We start from the raw sequence: 25,547 nt of genomic DNA, 5'->3' as shown, positions 1-25,547 counted from the left end.
ACCCTCAAAAAGATTAATTAAATTAATAAAATAAAAGCAAAAAGTAAGAGAAAGACTGCCCGTAAAACAAATTGCCTCTCTAAGGATAACAAACATTCCTCAAAAAATAAAAAAGATTTTTAAAATAAAGGTGCAGTCTACATGTTACCATCATCCTTAAAAAATCAAAGCAAATCACCAATTAAATAAATACCCAAATCAACATCAAGCCACTCATTAATTTAATATAAGGAAATCATCCTTCTTTTCAATGTTTTTTTAAATAAAGTTAAAGTTCTACATAATTTCAAATCTATATCTAATTTATTCCATACACATACACAATGAGACAATACCAAAGAAAATTAAAAAAAGGAAATCCACTAGAAGATGAGAAACAGACCAACTTGAAATGATCTGCATGGTCTTTTGTTTTTTGGGGGGGGCTCTTGTTTGTTATGTTTACCCCAGGCGCGCTGTCTCAGAGTTTGATTTATGGTTCCGCGTCACACCAACGCGTATCTTACGCAGTCTACGTTGTATTCTACGGCGTAGGCTCTGCGTCGATTTAACGCGGAACCATAAATCAGGCTTCAGGCTCCGTCCATGCATGGAGGGAGACGGAGCCAGGAAGAAAAAAAACTCCGACTCCGGGTTGGAGCCAGAGCCGCTCACATCTGTACGAGGAGTAGCCTGAGCAGCAACTTTTCCTGTCTACCCAAATAAGCAAGCAAGAAAGCATCCCGGCGGTGAGTAAACATAAAGTTAAAGGAAGTGACACAAACAAAACAGCTGGTTGTGGCAAAGTTGGCTCATTTTTTTTTAAAGCGCAATTGTTTTCATTGAAAAAAGTTTGGCAGCCGCTAGTTTTCTCTCTGTCTGGATGTGCTGACAGCCTGCGTTTGATGCTGACTGTATTTATTTGTTTGCTTGAGGTTTATTCTTATGCTTTGCAGCAACACTTTAAACCGAGGAAGGAAAGTTGAAAGTGTTTGTTTGGGTCCGTGTTTCCAGTCTCCTCCGCGCGCGCGCGCACGTTCACGTACTGTCAGTATGAATCCATCTGACCTCCAACAATCGATACTATTATAGACCAATGAAGCAAAAAGCATCAGGTTTTACATCATGTGTCCACTTATATGAGAGTGGGTATTCGTACTCTTCTTACTTACTTTATTTTTTTTTCTTTTACAAAAAAAACCCAATCCATACATTTAAAAATGTATCCATATAAGTATTGCTTTCACTAAGATTCCTGTATGCTGGAACCAGTTCTTTTGTGTGATTTCTTTTTTTATTCTTTCCCAAGTTATTTTGAGATCATACATAATAAACGACTAAATCATTTGGGAGTTTTATTAGGATTGGTCTACACACATGACCCACCTTTTTATAAGACTTGTCCAATGGGCCCCCTTTCAAGGGTGCACAGAGCAGGAAAGGGGTGGACGGGAAAGAGGGGGAAAACAAACCACGGAGCAACATAACCCCTAGCACTGCATAACCTACAGCCCACTATTCCCCTTGCACCCCCCACTTATATTCACAGGCATGCACACAGTCCAGTAACCAGGTCCAGGTGTTTGTCAGTGTGGGTTATGACAAGAGTATATCTGCATGTGTGTGTGCACATGAGCAAGCATGTGGGAATGTCTATCCAGATGGGACAACACACATCTCCAGATCTTACCTCACTTCATCTAAGGAGTCTTAATAAGGCAAAGGGAGCATGCAGGAAAAAAACACTCTGCAACAAGGAGTAGAAGAAGAAGTCCAGATAAGCATGTGTTAGTGTGTTTTTTTTTCCTCACTTGTCAATAGTCGACGATCACAGTTGTTGAGGGTTCCCCGAGACCTGCAGTCTTATCGCACACATCTGAGAAATGGCCACATTCTGAATCGACTGTGTAATTGAGTTTCATGTAGCAACTATAAACGAAACACTTCCCTCGATTTCGTTTCTCCTGAATGCAAGCGGGGAGAGAGCTTAAATAAGACACTTAAAGTAATAGTGTCAGACGTCTTGTGATGTGAGATAAACTGTCCTGAAGCTGACTGCTGGAAATTTAAATCACATTGCTGTAATTAATCCAGGTGCCAAGAATAGCAGATTTGCCAAAAGCAAACTCAATTTGTGTGTGTCTGGAGAAAAGATGAACGGAACATGAAGAGGAAAAAGTTGACATGTATACAAAAGGCACGTTTGCATGGCCTACGGTGTGTGTTTTTGTTTGTTGACTTAACGCTTTAATCTAAACCCCAGCCAGTTAGCATGTCTCCGAAATGACACGTGAAATGAGTAGACAGGACTTGCGAAATGTAAGCTCTCTGCTGTGTAAACATGTTACCGTGATTTAACATTTAGCCAAACCTGACATAGGAATTCTTGAGGAAAGGAATACTAAAATGCCTGCCAGCGATGGAAATATGCAAAATTCATTCGTTCAAGAAGAATGAGAATAAAAATCGAAATGCACTATATTTGAATCTCCGATGTGTAAATCCCGATCTGTGATGTCAGAGCGTGCCTCCTTTCACGCTTCTCTGTACACTAAACTGCAGATAAAGAAACATATACAATCAGCTCTCGAATCACATTAGCACCACATTTCGTTGAGCGAAATGTACCTGGAAAATACAAGATAACGGTAAGTAAAAGTGCGCCGTAATAAACGTGGACAAGATTGCCCAGGTGAAACTGAGGACAGTCTGCCAGCGTTAAATTCTCTGACATCCATTTCCTCCACTTGGGGATGGAGTTGATAATGATCAAAAACGGATACAGATAAGAGCCCGAGCTTGAGGCTGTCTTTTTGAAGATCCTTCTCTCTTTTTAATTACAGAGTCAGTGTGATTTATTAAGATGTTGCAGCTTTGCTTTACCTGAACTCCCAAACATATATATCCTCTGAAGCCTGTATTTTTCACAGCTCTTGAAAATTCTTCAAAGCTTATAGATCTGAGATAATGAACGAGGTTTTTGCCACCAAATGCCGTTTATCAGCATGCCCTGAGACTCAGTCCAACTATTGCTTTAAAATGAAAAAGAAAAATGCAAGGAAAATGTGTGCGTAAGTATTTTGAAGTTTACCTAAGATGCCAATCTCTGGTCGCTCTTGTCTGTTATTATGTTTATCATTGTTGTCTTAGTTTTTCAGTTTTTTTTTTAAATTTGCCACAAATTTAATGTATTTTACAGTAACACTGAAGTTTAGCTGCAGGTATGGGGAATGTGCCATATTTTGTTGTCCTTCTGATAATATTTTACACCTGTTCTTGTTTACTTTCCTAATACTTTGCGGAAAGCAGATGGAAAAGCTCAATTTTCTTTATTGCCGTGTGTCGTATGCCGTATGGTGACTTGGTAGTTGGCTCTGTTGCCTCACAGCAAGAAGATTCCTGGTTCGAGTTTGCATGTTCTCCCTATTCTGGCATGGGTTTTTCTCTGGGTACTCCAGCTTCGTCCTACAATCCAAGAACATGCATGTTAAGTTAATTGGTGATTGGAAAAGTTGTATGTGAGTGTGTGTGTGGTTTTCAACGTCTCTCTGTGGTGACCTGTCCAGAGTCTGGCTTTTTGCGATAACCCTGAGCTGATTCCTGTGACCCTGAATAGGAATAAGCAGGTATAGATAACGGAAGGCTAGATATATTTTGGATTTTTTTAGACTTGTATATCCACAGAAATGAGAATTTATGTGTTTAAAATTGAAATTGGAGCTCTTATGGCCTTTGGGCATGAACTACACGGCACATAAGAATGAGACATAGATAAAACCAAGCTGGGAAGTAACAGCAAACTTTCCACGAGCACTAGTTTGGTAAGACTTTTATAACAGCATGCTGGAATAATTCAGATTCAGTAATGGTAGATATGGAAAGAATACTTCTTTTCTTCTTCTTCTAGTTCTTTTCTTCAACGTCTTTCTTCAGATGGTGTGACTTAACAACTCAGTGCTTTTTGGAACAAAATGTTTTCATACTCAACAAGGTTTTTCTTTCCCCTTTTACTGCCATCATTAAGACCAGTGTGGATAGACAGGAAATTTGGGATAAAGAGCAGGCGAGCTGCATGCAATAACTCCACAGGAGTGTGTACTCGCTACTTCATATCAGTTGTGCTCAAGTGTCCTGTGCTTTAACCTTTTTAGCTATTAAATTTTGCCCCTCAGCTTTTGTGTAGTTAATCTTTGTAAAAAGCTTTCTGACATGGAACCACAAGGTTTACTACTTTTGAAATAAGTACTGTAGAATCCTATTATTTTTGTTATAGCTTAAAACAAACAGTTTTTTTTTTAAATATATCTTTAATGCAGATTTTAAATTTTTGTTAAGTGACGGATAGAACAAGCTTATTTTTGGATGTTTGATCTTTGTCTTCTCACACATGGATGCCATCAGGTTTTCTACTGAAGCTGGGATGAGTTAAACATTTGACGCTTGAATCTTTAGATGAAGACTGTGATCTATTGCCTACGTGCCTTTGATATGTTCAGACAAGAATGTGCCTATGCACAAAGTTGACTCCCTTTTGTCAGTGAATCTTTGTTTTTCCTTTGTTACAATGTATAATGTATTTAAATTCAGTGCCGGAAAATGACACCACTGTTGAATGTAATTTTCCTCTGCTATAGCATCCTTTTGCGTCGCAGATGGCCAAAATAGCACAATACAACAGAAAAAGCGACACTCAAAATCTACATCATGATATTTGGGGAGTTGATGGAGTTTTATGTCCACATGACCATGCTTGACTATGAAAGAACCCACAATACAAAATGTGTATCAAATAACGATAATTTTTTATGTTTTGGTCCTTTTTTTGTTGCATAAATTACCATACGCAAGAAAAAAATAGAAGGAGTTGTAATCACAGTCTTTGTGTTTGCATGACATTAGAAGAAACTGCATTGTTGTATTAATTCAGTTGAAATCGTAGTTTTAAAATGCATGTAAATATCTTAGTCTGACAGATATCGAATCAGAGCAGACTTCATATAGTAAGCCTAACACTTTCATCAAGAATTAAACTGGCCTGCATGCTATAAGCTGCCCAACAGTTCCCACCCATGCTTTGATCTGAAAGTACTGAAAGAAACAGATACAGAGAGCAAAATGCCTACAGGACTTAAAGAGCTGCAAGTCTGTCAAATTCCGTCAGTACGTTTACCTGCACTGACAGAAAGTCGAATCGTTCCCTTTATCCGACCGAGTTTTTGAAAGCCATGTATACACCTTAGCCGGGCTGTAGTCGAACCGAACCAAAGAGCTATGGAGGGTGGTAGTGGTCACAGAGGTGGGCTTGGGTTTGGAGGGCGCAGGTTCGAGCCCCAAAGATGGCAACCAAAAATATACCACCTTGGGCCCCAGAGCAAGGCCCTTAACCCTAATTGCTCCCTGGGCGCCAGAATAAAGGCAGACCACTTCTACTAGTCTAACTAGTGATGGGATTAAAAGCAGAGGACACATTTCAGTGTGTTTCCATGTATAAGGACGAATAAAGTGATTATTATTATTATGACTGACCCTAGACTACCCCTTCTGGAAGTGACGTCATAACGTAATAACAGTCATGGCGTCACAACAAAACGGTAACAGAAGAAGAAGAGGGACACTTCGTGTGAATCTTACCTGCAACATGATCAGGCTTAGTATGTACGAAATTTACAGAGCTGCTGCATCATTATCGTCCATTTTTTCGCATGTTGTCCTCCTTAGCTCCCGTTTACTAAAGTAATTGTACCGGAAGAACGCCAACGTGAAAGTGCGTGTGGCACCACCTACCGTCCTGGAGTCGAACGCACCTGAAATTCCTGTTTAATCCTTAGCTAGATTGTTGCCAATAGCTTGATTTCAATTGGCATGTACATGTAGCTAGCTATAGATAGATAGATAGATAGATAGATAGATAGATAGATAGATAGATAGATAGATAGATAGATAGATAGATAGATAGATAGATAGATAGATAGATAGATAGATAGATAGATAGATAAGAAATTAGGTATAGGATGAAAGTAGTCATTAGTTAGAGATTAGTTATTAGCTCACATTTTCATATGGATGACAATTACACTTAACATTTCAATTGCTAACTTAAAGTGTTGCGTGACAGTACCAGTAATTCATTGTTGCACTTTACATTGGAGCCATGTCTTTTTGGCTTTGCACCACACACATGTCCTACACACGAGTATTCTCTGGACGATATTGTCCGGAGTTAAAGCCAGAACAACAAACTACAGTATGCATTGCAAAGTTTTAAAATTGTAGGAAGAGCTCAGATAAAGGTATCAGCTCATGTGAAAAGAAAATTGCAGATGCAGATCTGAGCCTCGTACATTAACACTACATTCAAAAGCCACTATATTAAAGCAGTGAACTAACAGGCAGAGACAGGTAATAATAAAGTTTTGGTTTCTGTTTTGGTTTTTGAAATCTCTACATGTACATGTAGGTGTGTCGATGCTGTGTACAGATGTGAACAATGGATTTGCATGTTACTTCCTGGTAGAAGAGACTGGGTAGGAGTCAGAAGAGTGTTTTTGTGTAAGACAGCATCACTTTGTTCATGGTCATACTAATTTTGGCATATTTTACTTGATATTTATTTCATTTAGAATCAGACCATTCAGCTGCTAACTATTATCTCCATCCTCAGGTGCATAACCTCCTTGCTCTTCCTCTCAGTGGATATTTAAAGACGCATCCTCTGATCCCCTGATAGAGTTGTCCTGTCCCAATTCTCTGTGGTTCATGTGGGGTCTAAAATTCAGTCAGTTCCTGCTGCTGTTTTTTTCTTTTCTTCTTTACATTCAGTCACATGATCAAAAGTTGTCATTTACAGTTTTTATAAATGTTCCAGTCCTCAGTGTTAAAATGATCACAATAATCAGAAAATCGCTGACACTGGTCAAAGAAAATGCTGCTGACCATAATACTACTCATTGGTGGATGGTATGAAACATGTTTAAATAATAACTTATTCGACACACAGGATCAGTTCAGCACAAAAACATACCGCCAGCTAGCTTTTTTAGCAGCATTGTGCTAACATTATTTACCTCAGTCACTCTTTCTGATCTCAAGCAAAGTTTCGGTCTCTTGAAATCTCCTGGTGGAGAAACACCAGCAGGTTAAGCCCCGAGGTTGCTTAAGCTTATGCTCTTTTGCTTTGAACTGTGAGGCTGCTCTTTATTTTGTTGACCGCAACTCTGTCTTCTTATGTTTGGTTTGGCTCTGTTCTTACCAAGCAATCATCGGCCCTGTGGCTCCCCCCTAAAGGGGGGGAAGGAGACAAATGATGAGTGATGAGTGAGAGACTGAATGGGAAAACAGGTCTGAAAAAAGAATGATAACCATCTGGATTCACTTTGGGACAATTTCATCCGTCCTGCCCCCCAAACCAGAGACCTCCAATTTCCACGGTGCCTCCTTTTGAGGTGCTCTTCCACCAGTGACTTGAGAAATATTTGCCTAAGAGCAAGTGCTATTGTTAAGTTTCAGGAAGTGCCTTCACATTTTGGACTGGACATTGACTAACTGTTGAAGCCCTTCTTTTTTCCTAGGACCAATCTCTTCTGAGAGTTGGCTGGATATTTGTTTTATATGCTGCTTAATAAGTTGCAGCGTAACAGGGTAAATCAGAGTTGGTCATTTTTCATAGACATTGGCAACCAATGTCAACTTCCTGGGTTTTCTACAATATGTGATGTGAAACAAGAGATAGAAATTACTTCAAGCTGTGGCTTTGTTATTAATTTTCCAAGAATGCCTTAGAGGTTAAAGGCCAGACTGAGTGATGGGAAACTCTGACTTCCTATTTTAAAGACAGGATGTATAAAACACATGAACATTTGTGTCCCATGCATACATCCACATGTCTAGGTGCAATAAAATGGCCAAAAATTACTAACCTAACCGTTCTTTAGATTTTGCAGGTTTGCATGAAGGTAAAACAAGTAAATCAACTTTTTAATAATATGACTTGCCCTCAGTGGTCAAACTGAGGCTATCGCTATCACCTTCTCTTGACATTAGGTAGTCTTTACTAACTTGCTCAGCCTTTCTCGTTTAGGTGTAGTGTGATAAATCCCTTTCTTTAGTTTGTACAGATGTGTCTTTGACAGAGGACGGGCTATTATATGCATAGTAAAACTCCAGGGACACTGCCCGTTACTGTTCCTCTCTCTTTCTCTCATTCTTTCTTTCTGTCTATCGATCTCGAGGCATAACAAGAAGCAACATGTGCTGCTGCAGATATACTGTTTAGTTTCTAATCATTGATACCACCCTGGCTGAAATTGCATCCATGTTGCTCGTGCAGATACCACTTTCCCATGAGACATTAATTTATCATGAGACCCATCAATACATTTTCCGAAGTCGTAATTCCAGACAAATTAAATCTGATTGATACCAAATTTAATTTTGAATCTGATGCACCTGAAATCGAATCTTGAGGAGGCCTGTTTCTTCACTTACATGTCTGGTAAATTTATAGCTATCCATCTCAAAAAAACAATTATGATGGGAAGTAGGCCTCTGGGAATCTTTGCTGCCTCTTGTGTGACAGTGTGGATTATTGTATCATCTTCGGGTGGCTATACACTAGCTGATTTTCTCATCTTAACTGATTTTAAATACAGGGGGAAACAAAGACTTAAGGACAGTCACAAAATATTTTTAATATTATAATCCTTTGAATGTACACATTAGACATCCAGCCAGACTGAAACACCAACAAACATAACACCTGCAAGAATATTGCAGTAGGAAGAGATACAAGATTGCATAGAAAGTTGCGTGATCAAACATGACAAAAACAACTATGGCCTTGTTGTAGTATGTCTGGGATTACAGGTTCTGGAGGCTTTTGTGTGTGTCCGTCTTCCTTTTCTGCAGCCCATTTGGTTCCGGTTGTGTTCTGTATCAGGCTGGTGATGCTGCCTGATCTGCTCACTCTCACTGACTATTGCCGAAAGTCATCTAATATGTCGAGTCCAGCAGGAAGTAGATTGAGGGAAAATGTAAGCATGAAGAAAAACCTACTTGGCAGATACTACGGGACGAGAGCTGCTGTTTACAGATATAATAAGGTGATCATGGAAAAAAAAAAAGCATGAGCTGAACAGATGGCCAACACTGAATTAGCAGTGCCAAATCAGGGGTAAAGCAAGAGCCAAAATGAGGTATAAATTTAGAGAGTCCAAGAGAGACCAGATGTCCCTAACAGGCCCCTGATGTTTCCAGGGCAAAACACCATCATGCAGACGACTTCATATCAGATCCCATATGCACAGTGATAACAAACATCACTGCAATATTATGACTTTTTGCCTGGAAGCATCACTCATCGAGAGTCCATGAATTTCTTTGTCTATTTTTTTAAAACCTTGTGCACACTTTTAAATGTCCTTTTTAAAACAGATCCACATTCTAGAGACATTCTTTTTGCTTGCTCAAAGACTCTCAGATGTCAACATCAGAAGGTGCATGCATGTGCACAAAGCTATGTCACATGCTCACTGGTTTTATATTCAAAGTGATATGCTGGGGGCAGTGTTTTTACAAGCTAAGACCCCTGAACCATGTCCACTCAGCTTCCTGTGGGGTGGAAAAAAATGCCTGCATCTACCAGGGGCTCCTACTTTTGTCAAAATTTCTTATAACAATTATTCTTGTCTTCAGAAGTAATTGGTTTATCTTAATTGTAACAACATTGAAGAATGGTAACATGGAAGAACTGCCCAATTTGAAATACATTTATTATTAAATATAGTTTGGGTAAAAGAAACAGCAAAGAAGTGAAATGTTACCTTCTTTGAAACTGAGTTTCTCCTCATTAAAGTCGTAGTGTCTCACTTCTGGACTCTCAGGAACAGCTGTGACGGTGTGAAGTGTTGTTACTATACCAGCCTCTACCAGCTACACCAAATGGAAACCAAAATATAGCTCTTTTGGAATGCTGTGTTTCAGTTTGTTTGCAAGCAACAGTATTAAGTCGCTATGGAAAAGAAAGCCCTACCTTGTTAATGGTTCTATCATGCTAAGGGCGTACTTTGTTGGCCTTTTTGATGAATGCATTGAATGTATCAAAACAATGATGAAATCAGAGAATTACCATGGTATTTTCAAGTAAAACATGTTACCCATTCTCATAAGAGTCTAGCAATTTTCACCAGTGCAAGTCCAAATTCACCAGCACAAAACAATTGCTAAAAAGGAAATGGGGTTTTTGTTAAGCGGGTCACTATAGGTCCTGACCCTAAATCCCCTTTTGTGGAGAACTTGCATTCCAAAATGAACTTCTGCAACATCTCCGGGGCTGAAATGCATGTTCATTTTTATGTCTACGGTCTTATATTTTTGCAACTAAACATTATTGAAAAGTAAAATAGTTGTTGAAAACATTTTTATTGTTAGTTTTTCTTTTATTTCAGTGTATTAAAATAATTTGTTTCCGTTTAAAGGCTTTAAATATTTGCCTTATACAACACCAATATATCCCACAAGATTGAAGCTTACTTTATCTTAGCTACGTCAACATGTTTACATGAGTCTGTGGAATTTCATAAACCCAAATAAAACATGTTATTTGTCAGAAATGTCATAAGAAACACTGGTGTTTCTTTTCAGAAGCTTGCTCGGCCTTGAATGGAAGCAAGCACACTGCACAGTTGTTTGTCTGGGCTTGTGTATAAAAAGGTCTGCTTAGAGGCATCTGTTGAAGGTTTGAAGCACATGTTGTAGGATTAAACATTTAGCTATAATCAATAAGCACATCCACACAGTCTTTGACTGCATGCCCACGAGACACAACATACAGTAACGATCCCAAATTACAAGTCCAGACAGTTCACATCCTCACATGTTTCTTCATTGCTTAGATCTAAATTCCTTTTTACTTTCTTCAGCTCTGTTCACCTCCACTTTTTTCTTCTATTGGATCTTGGTTATAGTCGGGGTTGAAGAACTAGTTATCTCGGTCGCAGCAAAGGTTGCCTTAATGTTGGGGTTACATTAGTAAAAGATAAGGTAATAGGACAGTGAAAGCCAAATTGTCAGACTCTCATTGTTTAAAGGGGAAACACAATAAAGAACACTGAGCTTTCTAGTGTTTCCCTAGGTTCAGGTTCTAGCTAATCAGCAGTGCACACAGCCGTGACTGTTCTGTTCCAGGGGACTGGAGATGGAAGGAGGGGGTAGACAGGATGAGGGTCCAGCCCGGAATGGGCACATAAGGGTGGAAGGGAGGCAGAGAGTGCATGTGATTGCATGACTTGAGGGTTGTGTGTGTGTGTCCATGTGCCTTATTGCCTAAGGGGGAAACCTCCAGGGGCCCACGAGTATGTGTCAGTTAATTCTACATGTAGATGAACAAATTATGCCAGTGGTACCAAGTCACTTAATAAAGGAGAGTTAATTTAGTTGTGTTTTTGAGGCTGTTTCCTAATCACTATCAGATGTCAGGACGGGGGAGAGGGACAGAAGAACTGTGTGTGTGTGTGTGTCCGTGTGTGTGTATGAGAGAGGGTGATATGTGTAAGTTAATAAGAAGAAAGAGAAGACTGAAAACAATGAAGAAAATTCGAGGTGGCTGCTCAAGGACGTTAATTTAGTGTCTAAAGATACCTGTCCTCATAATGCCAAAAAGAAATGCTCACCTATCACTTTTTAGCAATGAAAATAGACTTATATATGTGATTCTTCAGTACTGATATCCAAACGGGTGATACTGATCTGCAATAAAGATTCTGGCTTTCAGCATTTTTTTTTTCCAACTTTGTGGAGCATGACCCCTTCACTGTATCCCCATACCGAGATGCAACTGAACGCTCTGCTGACTGGCACTGACTCCAGCTCGGATCTAGAAACTTGTGGGTGGCATGTTTAGTTTTTCTGCATTTAAAGATGTGTTGCAGCTATTGAATGTGCAGTCTGCATTCAGAAGTTGCATTGATGGAGACGACATCCTAATCATTGTCAGATGGTGGGCAGAGTCCTCACGTCTGGAGCCGTTTACAAGGTCTACAGCCACCTGGAGGGGAAAAGGGGGTAACAAAATGTAACCAATCAGACTGTCCTTTGTTGTCTAAAATGTGTTAGATGGACAATGAGTAGCACATGAAGTAGAACCATGCCCACTTACTGTGTCGTTGGTGCACTGTGCTAACATTTTTGACTTGGAAGATTGACAAGGCTTCAACTGATTCACATTTGAAATAATCATCCTTTTAGGGGCCTTGCATATGCAAAATCTTATTGTTCACTTTGGCATATTACTTTTCTTGAACTTGCATCCTTATATGCAACATGTGCAAGCTTTATAATCCAGCAAATGAGCAGATATGGACCTGGCTCACTTTTGACAACAGAACAACTTAGTTTATTGTCATAAATACATCACAAAAAAAAAAAAAATGTAAATGTCATCTGGCAATGAGTTATGTATTCATGACTAAAAATTATCAAATGGAGCCTTTTAAAAAAATGTAAAATTAAATTTAATGTAAAATAGGCATGGCTAGTTGGCAGGCAACCAAAATAACAAGAACATAATATGACCTGGACGTGAGCAGAAATTTGGGTAGATTTAACTGTTGAAAAATTGTTTAGCTTAGAAATCTAGACATAGGCTACCACTAGGAAATTTTAAATTTGTTTTGCAGGCACGTCTAGCTACCAACCTATGAGGCTCATTAATAATGCCCAAAAGCCATAGGGAGCCAATCAAATCAATCCATCCTTTCCAGAGTGTTTCTGGATGGGCTTAACATGATGACGACAGCGCAGCAACGTAGCTGGATGTAAAAAGTCTAAATACCCCAAGAGCAATGGGCTTGGGTATCAACAGTTAAAGATTCAGACATTTTCTTAAAAATCTGAACAGTAGACGGCAATTAAATCATTCTTTTTCAAGGTAGATGCAGTTGGTGTTGTATCAGTTTATCTGTTTATTAGCTACAGTAGCTACAGCAAAATTAATTTACCAGTTAGCCCCAGTGGTAGCTAAATGGGACGTGGTGAAACCCACTGGTGGTTCTTGTCTCCTTGTTTATTGATGGAGGACCAAGTGACAGTGGACGTTCGGTCCTCAATTTGCCATTAATGACGAAAAAGTGAGATGAACGTGCTATGCAAGCAGATATTTCAATTCAATTCAATTTTATTTATATAGCGTCTAATACAACAGAGTTGTCTCTAGACGCTTTACAGAGACCCATACCCAGAACTTGACCCCCGAGCAGTTATTACATAAACAATGGCAGGTAAAAACTCCCCTAGTGGGAGAAAAACCTTAAGCCAAACAGTGGCAAGGAAAAACTCCCCTTTAGGAGGGAAGAAACCTTGAGCAGGACCAGGCTCATCAGGGGGGACCCTCCTGCCGAGGGCCAGACTGGTGGGTCAGGGACGGCAACAGCACAGCAGGCAGGTGGAAGCAGCAACGGGATGACCGGGGGTGGGGACCGCAGGCCAGCACACAGCTCCCGAAGCTCCGGCCCAATCAGCAAGTCCCAGGTTGGGGTGCAGGGTCAGGAAAAGACTTGTGCTCCGTAATGCAAGCTACAAGCCACCCATGGCCACCTGCAGGACAAAAGAGAGAAAAGGGAGGAGAAGGGGGGGGCAGCAACGGGATGACCAGGGGTGGGGACCGCAGGCCAGCACGCAGCTCCCGAAGCTCCGGCCCAATCAGCAAGTCCCAGGTTGGGGTGCAGGGTCGGGGAAAGACTTGTGCTCCGTAATGCAAGCTACAAGCCACCCACGACCACCTGCAGGTTCCGGTGTCCAGCAAAGGATGCTGCAACATGGACAAAAGAGAGAAAAGGGAGGAGAAGGGGGGGGCCAGCACAAGAAACCACAGGAGCGACTCTGACACACTAAAGTTTACACTACCTAGAGATTTACCAACACCAGCTAGAGGTTTACTAAACACTAACTATAGGCTTTACTAAACAGAAATGTTTTAAGTTTAGTTTTAAAGGTGGAGGTGGTGTCAGCCCCCTTAACCCAGATTGGAAGTTGGTTCCATAGTAGTGGCGCCTGATAGCAGAACGCCCGCCCTCCAAATCTACATTTAGATACTCTAGGAACTACAAGTAAACCTGCACTCTGAGAACGGAGAGCTCTGACAGGAACATAAGGCACTATCAGGTCTTGCAAATAATGCGGAGCTAAGCCGTTTTGGGCTTTATACGCAAGTAATACAATTTTAAATTGGATTCTGAATTTTACGGGTAACCAATGGAGCGACGCTAACACTGGAGAGACGTGGTCTCTCCTGCTAATTCCTGTCAGTACTCGTGCTGCTGCATTTTGGATCAGCTGGAGCCTATTCAGCAAATTACTTGGACATCCTGCTAACAACACATTACAGTAATCTAGTCTAGAAGATACAAACGCATGAACTAGTTTTTCTGCATCACTCTGTGAGAGGATTTTCCTAATCTTTGCAATATTACGGAGATGGAAAAAGGCTATTTTACAAACCTGATTGACATATGGTTTAAACGACAAATCCTGATCGAAAATAACACCAAGATTTCTCACAGTTGCACTGGAAGCCATCGCAACACCATCTAATCCCTTCCTAAGATGCTCTGGACCAAGAATGATAACCTCTGTTTTATCTGAATTTAGAAGCAGGAAATTTCTGGACATCCAGTCCTTGATGTCCCTAAGACATGCCTGAAGTTTAACTAACGGTTCTGTTTCATCCGGCTTCATAGACAAATAGAGCTGCGTATCATCAGCATAACAATGAAAGTGTATGCCGTGATTCTGGATTATACTTCCCAACGGCTGCATGTATAAACTGAACAAGATTGGCCCTAGCACTGAACCCTGCGGAACACCATAACAGACCCTTGACTGTTCTGAAGAAACCTCATGTACATGAACAAACTGGAACCTGTCAGATAGGTATGATTTAAACCAACATAGAGCTGTCCCTTTAATCCCAACAACATGCTCTAACCTGTGCAGTAAAATGCCATGATCTATAGTGTCAAAAGCAGCACTGAGGTCCAGTAGAACCAGTATGGACACTAATCCCTTATCTGAGGCCATAAGGAGGTCATTCGTGACTCGAACAAGTGCTGTCTCTGTGCTATGATGCATTCTGAACCCTGACTGAAAGACTTCAAACAGATCATTTCTATACAAATAGTCACATAACTGGCTTGAAACTGCCTTTTCCAGAATTTTAGACACAAATGGAAGGTTGGAAATTGGTCTATAATTAGCTAAGGTGTCTGGGTCAAGAGAAGGTTTTTTAAGTAAAGGTTTAATTACTGCGACTTTGAAAACCTGTGGTACATATCCTAAACTTAGGGATAAGTTAATTTGGTCCAGTATTGTCGTACCAATAAGAGAAAAAATATGTTTGAATAGACGAGTCGGGATGGGGTCTAACATACATGTGGTTGACTTAGCTCTATTAACGAGTGAAGTCAGCTCAGGGAGGTCTATAGGATCAAAACAGTCTAGAGACAAGTCAGAGCCTAGGGAAGTCGCTAAAGCTGAAGAAACACCTACAACCGGCTGGTTGATTTCTTCTCTAATTCTCGCGATTTTACTGTTGAAGAAGCCCATAAAGTCCTCACTACTGAGAGCTGCAGGAATGCACGGCTCAACAGAGTTGTGACTCTTTGTCAGCCTGGCTACAGTGCTGAACAGAAAACGTGGGTTACTTTTGTTATCCTCTATCAACGTTGAATAATAAGCTGTTCTGGCTTTGCGAATGGCTTTTTTATATACTATTAGAATATCTTTCCATTCACGATGAGAGTCTACAGACCTACAAGAGTACCACTTCCTTTCCATTTTACGCACGTTTTGTTTCAACATGCGGATATCTGAATTGTACCAGGGAGTTAAGCTCCTGTGGCTAGAAACCCTCCTTTTCAAAGGAGCAACTTCATCTAAAGCTGAATGCAACAAATCAGCAGTGTTACTAGCAAGGAAATCAACATCTGCAGAGGTAGAACCCAGGTCACTGGCCTCGACTACATCACTATTTCGCACTGTCGTAAGATAAGCAATGGCCTCCCTAAATTTAACAATAACTTCATCAGACAAACATCTGCTAAAATAATACCTCCTATTTTGCACTTCAACATCAACAAAATTAAATTCAAACGTTATTAAGTAATGGTCGGATAAAAGGGAGTTTACAGGTGACACCAACAGACCATCAGTTTCAACACCGTAGGTGAGAACGAGATCGAGAGTATGATTAAAACAGTGCGTCGGTTTATCCACTTTTTGTGAGATACCCATTGATTCTAGAAGAGAATCGAAGGCTAATTTAAGATTATCGCTTTCAACATCCATATGAATGTTAAAATCACCCACTATGATGAATTTATCTGTGCTGATCAATAATCCAGAAAGGAAATCTGAAAATTCAGACAAAAACTCCAGATACGCACCAGCAGGGGGCCGGTACACTACCACTAACACAACTGGCTTCTCTGATTTCCGGCTCGGAAATTTCAGACCAAGCATGAGGCTTTCAAATGTATTATAGTTGCACTTGGGTTCAATTTTTGTTTGGAGACCGGAGTTATAAATTGCTGCGACTCCTCCGCCTCGGCCCGTGCTTCTAGGAATGTGATGATTAAAGTAGCCGGGCGGAGTTGATTCATTCAAACTAACATACTCTTCCTCCTGTAACCATGTTTCTGTTAAGCAGAAAATATCACTCCTGCTCTCTGTAATTATATCATTTACTAACAGAGACTTAGAGCTTAATGATCGTATATTTAGTAGTCCGCATCTAATTTTTCGGTCTGTAATTGGTACCAAATGTGCATTGGTTTTAATTTTTACAAGGTTATCTTGGTTAACGCCTCTATAACGCTGCACCTGGTGAACTTTTGGAGGGCGGGGAACTGCAACCACTTCTATTTTGCTAGGCACCTGGCCAGAGTCGCCAATATCATGTAATCCTACAGTTTTAGAGTCGCTAATTACATAATGCAATCCTACAGTTTTGTTGGCAGGCGTTGGTCCTTGAGAAGCAACAGATGTGTCGCTGAGTGGGGAAAAACGGTTAGACACATGAAGTGGGTGGTGGTGTTCTGTGAGCCCTTTAAGACTACCCTTCCTCCGAACCGTCACCCAGCTGCCCTGCCTGGCCGGCTGCCGGGGAGCTGCAGGGGAGCGGTTACGCTCAGCTGCTACGGGCCGGTCCGCAGAGGATTCTATCGGACTATGGTCTAGTTGGCCAAACCGGACCTCTAACTGACTAAGCCTCGCCTCCAGCCCTGTTAAACTACAGCTCTGCATCCTGGCCTGGACCCTGCATTGTCAGGGGGAGTGTATAATAACATTGGCCAGATTTCTAGACATAAGAGCTGCACCATCCCGGGTGGGATGAATGCCGTCCCTTCTAATCAGACCGGGCTTTCCCCAGAATGTCTCCCAGTTGTCAATAAAGTCCACGTCGTTTTCTGAACACCACTGAGACAACCAGCGGCGGAGCGAGAGCATGCGACTAAACATGTCATCGCTGGTCAGATTGGGGAGGGGGCCAGAAAAACCTACAGAGTCCGACATGGTCTTGGCGTAGTTACACACCGAGACAATATTCATTCTGGTTACTTCCGACTGGCGAAGACGGGAGTCATTAGCTCCAACATTGATGATAACTTTACCATATTTACGATTACCCTTTGCCAGTAGCTTCAAATTTGCTTCTATGTCGCCCGCTCTGGCCCCCGGGATGCACCTAACTAAGGTCTCTGGAGTCGGCTTCACATGTCTGACTATGGAGTCTCCAATCACCAGGGTCGGTTTCTCAACAGATGTGTCGCTAAGTGGGGAAAATCTGTTAGACACATGAAGCGGGTGGTGGTGTTCCGTGAGCCCTTTAAGACTCGTCTTCCTCCGAACCGTCACCCAGCTGCCCTGCCTGGCCGGCTGCTCGGGAGCTGCAGGGGAGCGGCTACGCTCAGCTGCTACGGGCCGGTCCGCCGCTAGCTTAGCCTGGTTAGCTGAGGAGGCTCTCGGACTATGGTTTAGTTGGCCGAACCGGACCTCTAACTGACTGAGCCTCGCCTCCAGCCCTGCAAATAAACTACACTTTAAGCACTTACCGTCTTCACTAAAGGAGGCAGAGGAATAACTAAACATTTCACACACTGAGCAGGAAAGAGGTGAAGCGGTGGGAGCCGGAGCGGCCATGCTAAGATGCTAACGGAGGCTAACGGACAGAAAATGTATCGGTGATTGGTGACAGTGAAAGTTACGGAAGAGAAAATGAGCGAGTGTTGAAATAAAGACAGTAATGTACCAGATATAGTGCTATTTTACCAGAAAACAGTCTAAGTTTTAGATAAAAAGTCGGGAGAGATCTGAGCCTGCAAACGCCGTGAGACGGCAGCAGCACAGACCGCAAACACCAGGAAGTGACGCGATGCGTGACGCAATATGTTACCCAATCAGCAAGCCTTCGGAGCGCAAATTTGGTAATCCTGTCTCCTTGCTAGATGAAATGGCGAGACATATTGGCCAACAAGGTCTTCTGGGACAACCTCTTAGGGATAGTGGTGGATGAGGCCTATTTCATATACAAATTGTATGAGGCATCAGGTAAACTTGCTCTAGAAATAAAGTAAGCTATTCAAGTAGTAATCTGAGCGTGATTATGTCTATCTCACGTTAGCTGTAGCTGGCTGTGTTGCACCTGGCCCCTGATGTGAAAAATATTGATTGTTTGGGCACACTGGTTATTCTCAAATTTTTGGATTCCATTTTTATTACACTCCTTTTGCTCCATTAAACTCACACAACTGTGCACAACTCACTCTCATGTTAACTCGTTTTCAACGCTCTGAATACCTCACATTGTTCGTTGCTCTGATTGGTTGCTAGCAGAGGCTAACTTTCAACCCTACATCTTTTTTAGGGTCTCATCTTTCAGGCTAAAAATGGTCCAGTACCATCATTAAAATTCAAGAATAAACAGAACCTGTTAAAGGTTCGGATCAAGTTGGCCGTGTGAATTCCCAGAAATACACTAATACACAATGCATGTGCTTGTGTTTTGTCAACAATTGGCATGAAGCTCTGCCAACCATGTGAGGTGACCTCATGCACAGATACAAGAGCATTCACATATTTTACTCAAGCTCATTGTTGTTGTTTTTTTTATTACAATTCTTGCTTAAATTTATAACGTGGTTTATGTCAAGAGCAGTCTCTGGATGCATAAAGGGATGATTCCACTGTTGCTGTGACCACAAAATGTATATTCTTGGCAAATGCAATTGGAATATTTTCCTCTCACAGTGATTTCCTTTCTTTAAAAGTGTAGATGTTTGTGCCAAGAACTTGACTCAGCTGGATATGTTGCTTGACATCTTTCACAAAAATTGTTTAAAAATGAGGAATGTGTTAATAGATTCGAAAACAATCAATAGACTAAACTTCATTTTGCGTTTCAAAGTTTAGCAAGCTCAGGCTAACACAGGCACTTGTCAAGCTCTGTTAGGTGAGCGCAAAGTCAACAAGAAGTAGTTGAAGGGTGTCAAAAAAAAATATAGAAGAAATATTCTAAATGCACCTGGAAAAACAATAAAAAACAAAAAAATAATGGTCTGTCCTAAATTGTTGTTTTTTTGGTCTTTTTTTGTACTTTTAATTTTCCCAATTCTTTCATTTATTAAAAAAAAAAAAAAAAAAAATTGATACCTCTAAATTTGTGTGAACTTCTCTCTGTTTACCCTCTCCCTTTAGTCAGCTGCTGAACTTTTTAAATATCTGTTCTGGTCATATTCTGTTCCCTTCTTTCGGTTTCTTCACCCTTTTGTAGTGATCGCCCCAACGGATCATCGTTTTCAGCGTGTTGAATTAGCTGGTTTTACATCAGATGCCCCTCTCGTACAGCTATCCGAGCTCGGCTTCGGCACCATGAGTGGCTGGAGCAATGGAGGCACTGCCGGGTTCAGTGTCCTGCCCAGAGACACTTTGCGGGGGCAAAGGCTAATCTGGTGACCTACACCATAGCTATCCCCTCTGTTTCTGTTCTGGTCAATAATCAATATAAAATTTTAATGTTAATATCATTTTGTACAGCATGGGATCATGTCTCACTTATAGAGAATAAAATACAACCCCCCCCCCCAAAAAAAAAAAAACATTATTTTCCCTCAATGAACTCTGTCTGGACGGATGCTTCTGTGCCATGTAGTTCTCAAGAACTGATTCCAAACCTTTTCCTGACCCTTTGCAAGTGTATGTAATTAAGCAATGAGAACTTGTTTGAGCTATGTCATAGCCAGGTCTTCTGTTGCAGGAAATTAAGGATAATCTCAAGGCTGTGGACGCTCTTTGTTGCCACAAGGCGTTCTCAAGGTGAAGTGGCTCTCCATCAAGATTGGTTTTCATCCCATATGAATTAGTTTTGCGTGTTTCTGCTTAGTGTGCCCCTCTCATTACCTCTGTTTTTTTTCCTCCTGTCTGCTTGTGTGTCTGGCTTTTATTTCTACATTTACTCATAACCCTAACCATTATCCCATTATTGTTTACTTTCAAGCACGTTTTTATAAAATGCAGAAAAGACAACAAAGCACTGAAGATATTTGCAAAAGCATAGTTTTTCATTGATTTGTTTTTACATTATTCAAAATGCACTCTTTCCACATATCTTTTTATCTTTTTCACATTGGTGGAGTGAGACACAGAGAAGAATGGATTTGATAAAATTGCAAAAGTAGCTGTGTTTAAAAGCCTGAGGGTCAGCTGTGTGGAAATGGGCAAGGGGTTGTGTGGCAGAAGTGCAGCATTATGATAGTTTTCAAACTGTCCTTAAGATAATTCAGGTTGCCGTCATTTCCACTGGTACAGAATGTACCAAAATACAATCACCAAGAATTGGGGGCCAGCTTTATACATTTACTCATGGAGTGACCAAGTGCTTCAATTCAAAATATCTAAGATGCCTGGTCTCACGTGCTTGGTTTCATTAGTTGTATACCTATACAGTGGTGTCCAGAAGGAATTTACTGTGTGTCTGCTGATACTACCTCCTGGAAATCAAAGTCGGATCCAGACAAACTAGGCAAATTCTTTATAAGGAGGAGGAAAATAATTAGGATGGCTGGCCGGGCTCCTGGAGTTAAACAGTAGATGTAAAGATGATGCTGGAAAGCATTTCAGATTCTCATTGGTTGAAAACAAGGGTTTTCACTTTGGAGTGACATGTACAGTAGTTGTTACAGTTGGTATGCTTTGATGTGGTGTTATATGTCTCTGTGTTTAGATTAGTGTAATAAAAAAATAAGGGAAGATAAGAAGAAAGGTGTGTGATAACACTGTGCATCGGGTTTCAATCGTTTTGATCTTCCAAACATGCAAGTCCATCCATCAACCTTTTCCCTGCAAACAGAGACCTCTCTGCGTCACTGCTAATATAGCAGAACACCAAGTTAAAATAAATAACAGGGTTACAGCTCATCCAGCAAAATCCAAAATGACAGAAATAATAAAATATCCCCACAAAATGATTTTGATTTTCATTTGTTCCTTTTACCAGATGAAGTTGCTGTTAAATGCAATGATGACAGTATTTGGGCTCCTAAGGGCTGAATAACCCATTCAGTGTTTTGTGTGTTTGAACTCCCACTGACTTACGTCCAGTTGGTGAAGGCAGCATCTCCTGTTTCCCCCTCCAAATTGTTAAATCTTGTGATGAAACCAAAGAGATTGCAAGGTTAAATTAAAGCTGCAAGCAGCGATGAACGGGCCCTCGCACTCACGGCCACCGCCCCCCATAAGCATATCAGACATGACACCACCCACGACTCTCTATGTCAAACCATTCAAAAGTTATAGCAGGAAATAGGGACAACCAATCAAAAGAAGGGGTGGGGCTAATTTTCACTAATTATGGTCAAGGACTCAATACCGAGTCCCATGACACCACCCACGACTCTTTATGTCAAACCATTCAAAAGTTATGGCAGAGAAAAGTTTTCCAGGTGGCGGTGTTGAGCCATTTTGCCACGCCCATTAATGCAAACCATGAAATATCAAATTTATTGCCAGGCCTGGCTTGCATGCAAAATTTGATGACTTTTGGAGAACTATCAAATATGGACCAATCAGATGAAGGGGGGCGCGCTTTTTGGCATCTAGTGTCGCCACGGTAACACTTTTGAAAGAGAAAAGTAATGCGTGTAGTCGCTGGGTGGAGACGCACATTTTGATGTATAACACACCTGGGTGCACGTTACAGTTTGGGCGGTATTAATTGCCGAAGGAATGGCATAAATTGCGCCAAAATTACACAATTAATTCAAAATGGCCGACATCCTGTTCGGTTTCGGCCATGGCTCCAAGAGACTTTTCTTTAAGTTGTGCAATGATACAGGTGTGTAGCGATTTTCGTGCATGTACGTCAAACCGTATTGTGGGGCTTGAGGCACAAAGTTTTCTAGGGGGCGCTGTTGAGCCATTTTGCCACACCCATTAATGCAAACCATTAAATATAAGATTTATCGCCAAGTCTGGCTTGCATGCCAAATTTGGTGCCTTTTGGGGAACTATCAAATATGGACCAATCAGATGAAGGGGGGGTGCGCTTGTTGGCGTCTAGCGTCGCCACGGTAACACTTTTGAAAGAGAAAAGTAATGCGCGTAGTCGCAGGATGGAGACGCATATTTTGATGTATAACACACCTTGGTGCACATTACGGTTCGGGCCGTATTAATTCTCGAAGGAATGGCATATATTGCTCCAAAATTACGTGATTAATTCAGAATGTTCAAAATGGCCGACTTCCTGTTCGGTTTCGGCCATAGCGCCAAGAGACTTTTCTTTAAGTTGCGACATGATACAGGTGTGTACCGATTTTCGTTCATGTACGTCAAACCGTATTATGGGGCTTGAGGCGCAAAGTTTTTTCTGTCTGAACGAATCAGATGAAGGGTGGGCGCGCTTTTTGGCGTCTAGCGTTGCCACGGTAACGCTTTTGAAAGAGAAAAGTAATGCGTGTTGTCGCAGGATGGAGACGCACATTTTGATGTATAACACACCTGGGTGCACGTTACGGTTCGGGCCGTATTAACTGCCGAAGGAATGGCATAAATTGCACCAAAGTGACACGATTAATTCAAAATGGCTGACTTCCTGTTTGGTTTCGGGCATGACGCCAAGAGACTTTTCTTTAAGTTGTCCCATGATACAGGTGTGTACCGATTTTCGTGCATGTACGTCAAACCGTATCGTGGGGCTTGAGGCACAAAGTTTTCAAGGGGGCGCTGTTGAGCCATTTTGCCACGCCCATTAATGTAAACCATTAAATATCAAATTTTTCACCAGGCCTGACTTGCATGCAAAATTTGGTGACTTTTTGGGCACGTTTAGGGGGGCAAAAAGGCCTTCCTTTTGTCAGAAGAAAAAGAAAAAGAAAAAGAAAAAAAAAATTCCTACAGATACAATAGGGCCTTCGCACTGAAGGTGCTCGGGCCCTAATTAAAGTTGCAAGCAGCAATGAACAGGCTCCCGCACCCTTGTGCACATTCAGGCGTGCTGCAGTGGAAGCGCTTGTATGACTTGCATGTAGATGTCTTCAGGCCTGGACATTTAGCGGATGACACCACCCACGACTGTCTATGTCAAACCATTCAAAAGTTATGGCAGAAAGTAGGAACTATCAGATATCGACCAATCAGATGAAGGGGCGGGGCTAATTTGCACCAATTAAGGTCAAGTACTCAAAACCGAGTCCGATGTCACCACCCACGAATCTCTGTCCAACCATTCAAAAGTTATTGCAGAAAGTAGGAACTATCAAATATGGACCAATCAGATAAAGGGGGGGGGCGCGCTTTTTGGAATCTATCGTTACCACGGTAACGCTTTTGACTGAGAAAAGTAATGCCCATCGTCGCAGGATCGAGACGCACATTTTGATGTATAACACACCTGGGTGCACGTCGGGCGAAGAAGCGGCTGAAGGAATGGCATAAATTGTGCCAAAATTACACGATTAATTCAAAATGGCCGACTTCCTGTTCGGGTTTGGCCATGGCGCCAAGAGACTTTTCTTTAAGTTGCGACATGATACAGGTGTGTACCGTGTTTTCGTGCATGTACGTCAAACCGTATTGTGGGGCTTGAGGCACGAGTTTTCTAGGGGGCGCTGTTGAGCCATTAGGCCACGGCCATTAATGCAAACCATTAAATATCAAAGTTTTCGCCAGGCCTGGCTTGCGTGCAAAACTTGGTGACTTTTGGGGCATGTTTAGTAGAGGTGGGTGCAATTCATCGATGGTCGATGCATCGCGATGTGTCACGTGACGATTTGGAATCGATTAATTAAAAAAAAAAAAAATGATTTTTTTTTTTTAAGTTATCCTATTCAGATTCCAGACTGAATAAGCTGCTGAATCATTTCATTTTCAAGAATGCACATTTCTTATTGTTCACTTGAAATATGGCAGATATGTTTACACCAAATAAATTTGATGGAAGTACATATCTTGTTTACTTGAATTAATGAACTCATTAAATCCAGGGCTTGACCGTTTTCAGTGTTTTCCGCCAATAGAGGGGGCTCTCATGCAAGTGCAGCTTTCCCTGGTCAAAGTTAAGTAAGTCAAAGAGCAAATGTTTACATAGTCATAAAATAAATTATTTTGTGTCTTTGAAAAATACATGTCAAATGTTCAAAAAACCTTGTTATTTACTTAATGAGTGTTGTTAGAGGAACTGAGTTAATTGATTGGCTATTTATTTACAAATGTAGCCACAGATGAAGACAAAATCAATCTTGTATGGAAAAAAACATTAAAAATCACAATAATCGAAGAATCGTGGCACCAATAATCGAATCGAATCGACAATCGTTATAATCAAAGAATCGAAGAATCGAAGCGCCGATAATCGAAATCGAATCGAATCGTGAGGTACCCTTGTTTGCACACCCCTAATGTTTAGGGGGGCAAAAAGGCCTTCATTTTGTCAGAAGAAAAACGAGAAAAAAAAAAATTCCTACAGATACAATAGGGCCTTCGCACTGTCAGTGCTCGGGCCCTAATAACATAAATGAGGATGGATTGACGGATTCGTCCAGGATAAATGTATGGTTATGTTAGTTTGCTTCGTAAGATAGCATAAGCTAAAACAAGCTAAAATAGCTCAGTTGTGGCGATTGAATAAAAGTTCCAGCAGGCTTCTAGGATGACTCTTTCAGTCCATTTGCAACATGGTGTAAAATAGGTCAAATATAGGTTTCAAAAGCACTATGCAGAAAACTGTGATGTCACAGTAGGATTGCTCAATTCTTTTTATACACTTTGTGGTGGTAATCCTGAAAATGAACAAACCTTTTTAAAGATTACTTCATTGTGTTAGAAAATTATACATAATCTTAATGAACTACAAATAGATTTAAAACAAGGGTATACCTTTCTTATCAAAAAGGTTCAACTTTGTTTTGACACACCAGATATTACAAGCCGGCAGTGTTGAGTTGAAAAAAATGTTCCTGAGTGAACAAGCGGAAAAGATTGGTTAACCTGGCAGGTAAATACATTTGTTTCTTGTCTTTAACTCT

The 25,547-nt window shown here is 41.0% G+C and overlaps 1 protein-coding gene across 1 annotated transcript in view; it reads left to right on the top strand.

Moving 5' to 3' along the window:
* Positions 1-649: 649 nt before the first annotated feature.
* Positions 650-25,547, top strand: part of bmpr1ba (bone morphogenetic protein receptor, type IBa) — a 74,225-nt gene continuing 49,327 nt past the window's right edge. Inside the window, exon 1 of the mRNA XM_061729253.1 lies at positions 650-728. The gene's annotated coding sequence lies outside the window, so the exon portion shown is untranslated. The remainder of the gene's footprint in view (positions 729-25,547) is intronic.

The sequence above is a fragment of the Cololabis saira genome, chromosome 9 (genome assembly GCF_033807715.1).
Source record: "Cololabis saira isolate AMF1-May2022 chromosome 9, fColSai1.1, whole genome shotgun sequence".
NCBI classification, from domain to species: Eukaryota; Metazoa; Chordata; class Actinopteri; order Beloniformes; family Belonidae; genus Cololabis; species Cololabis saira.
Note: the sequence above shows the minus strand (reverse complement) of the source record. Positions and strands in the feature narration are given on the sequence as shown.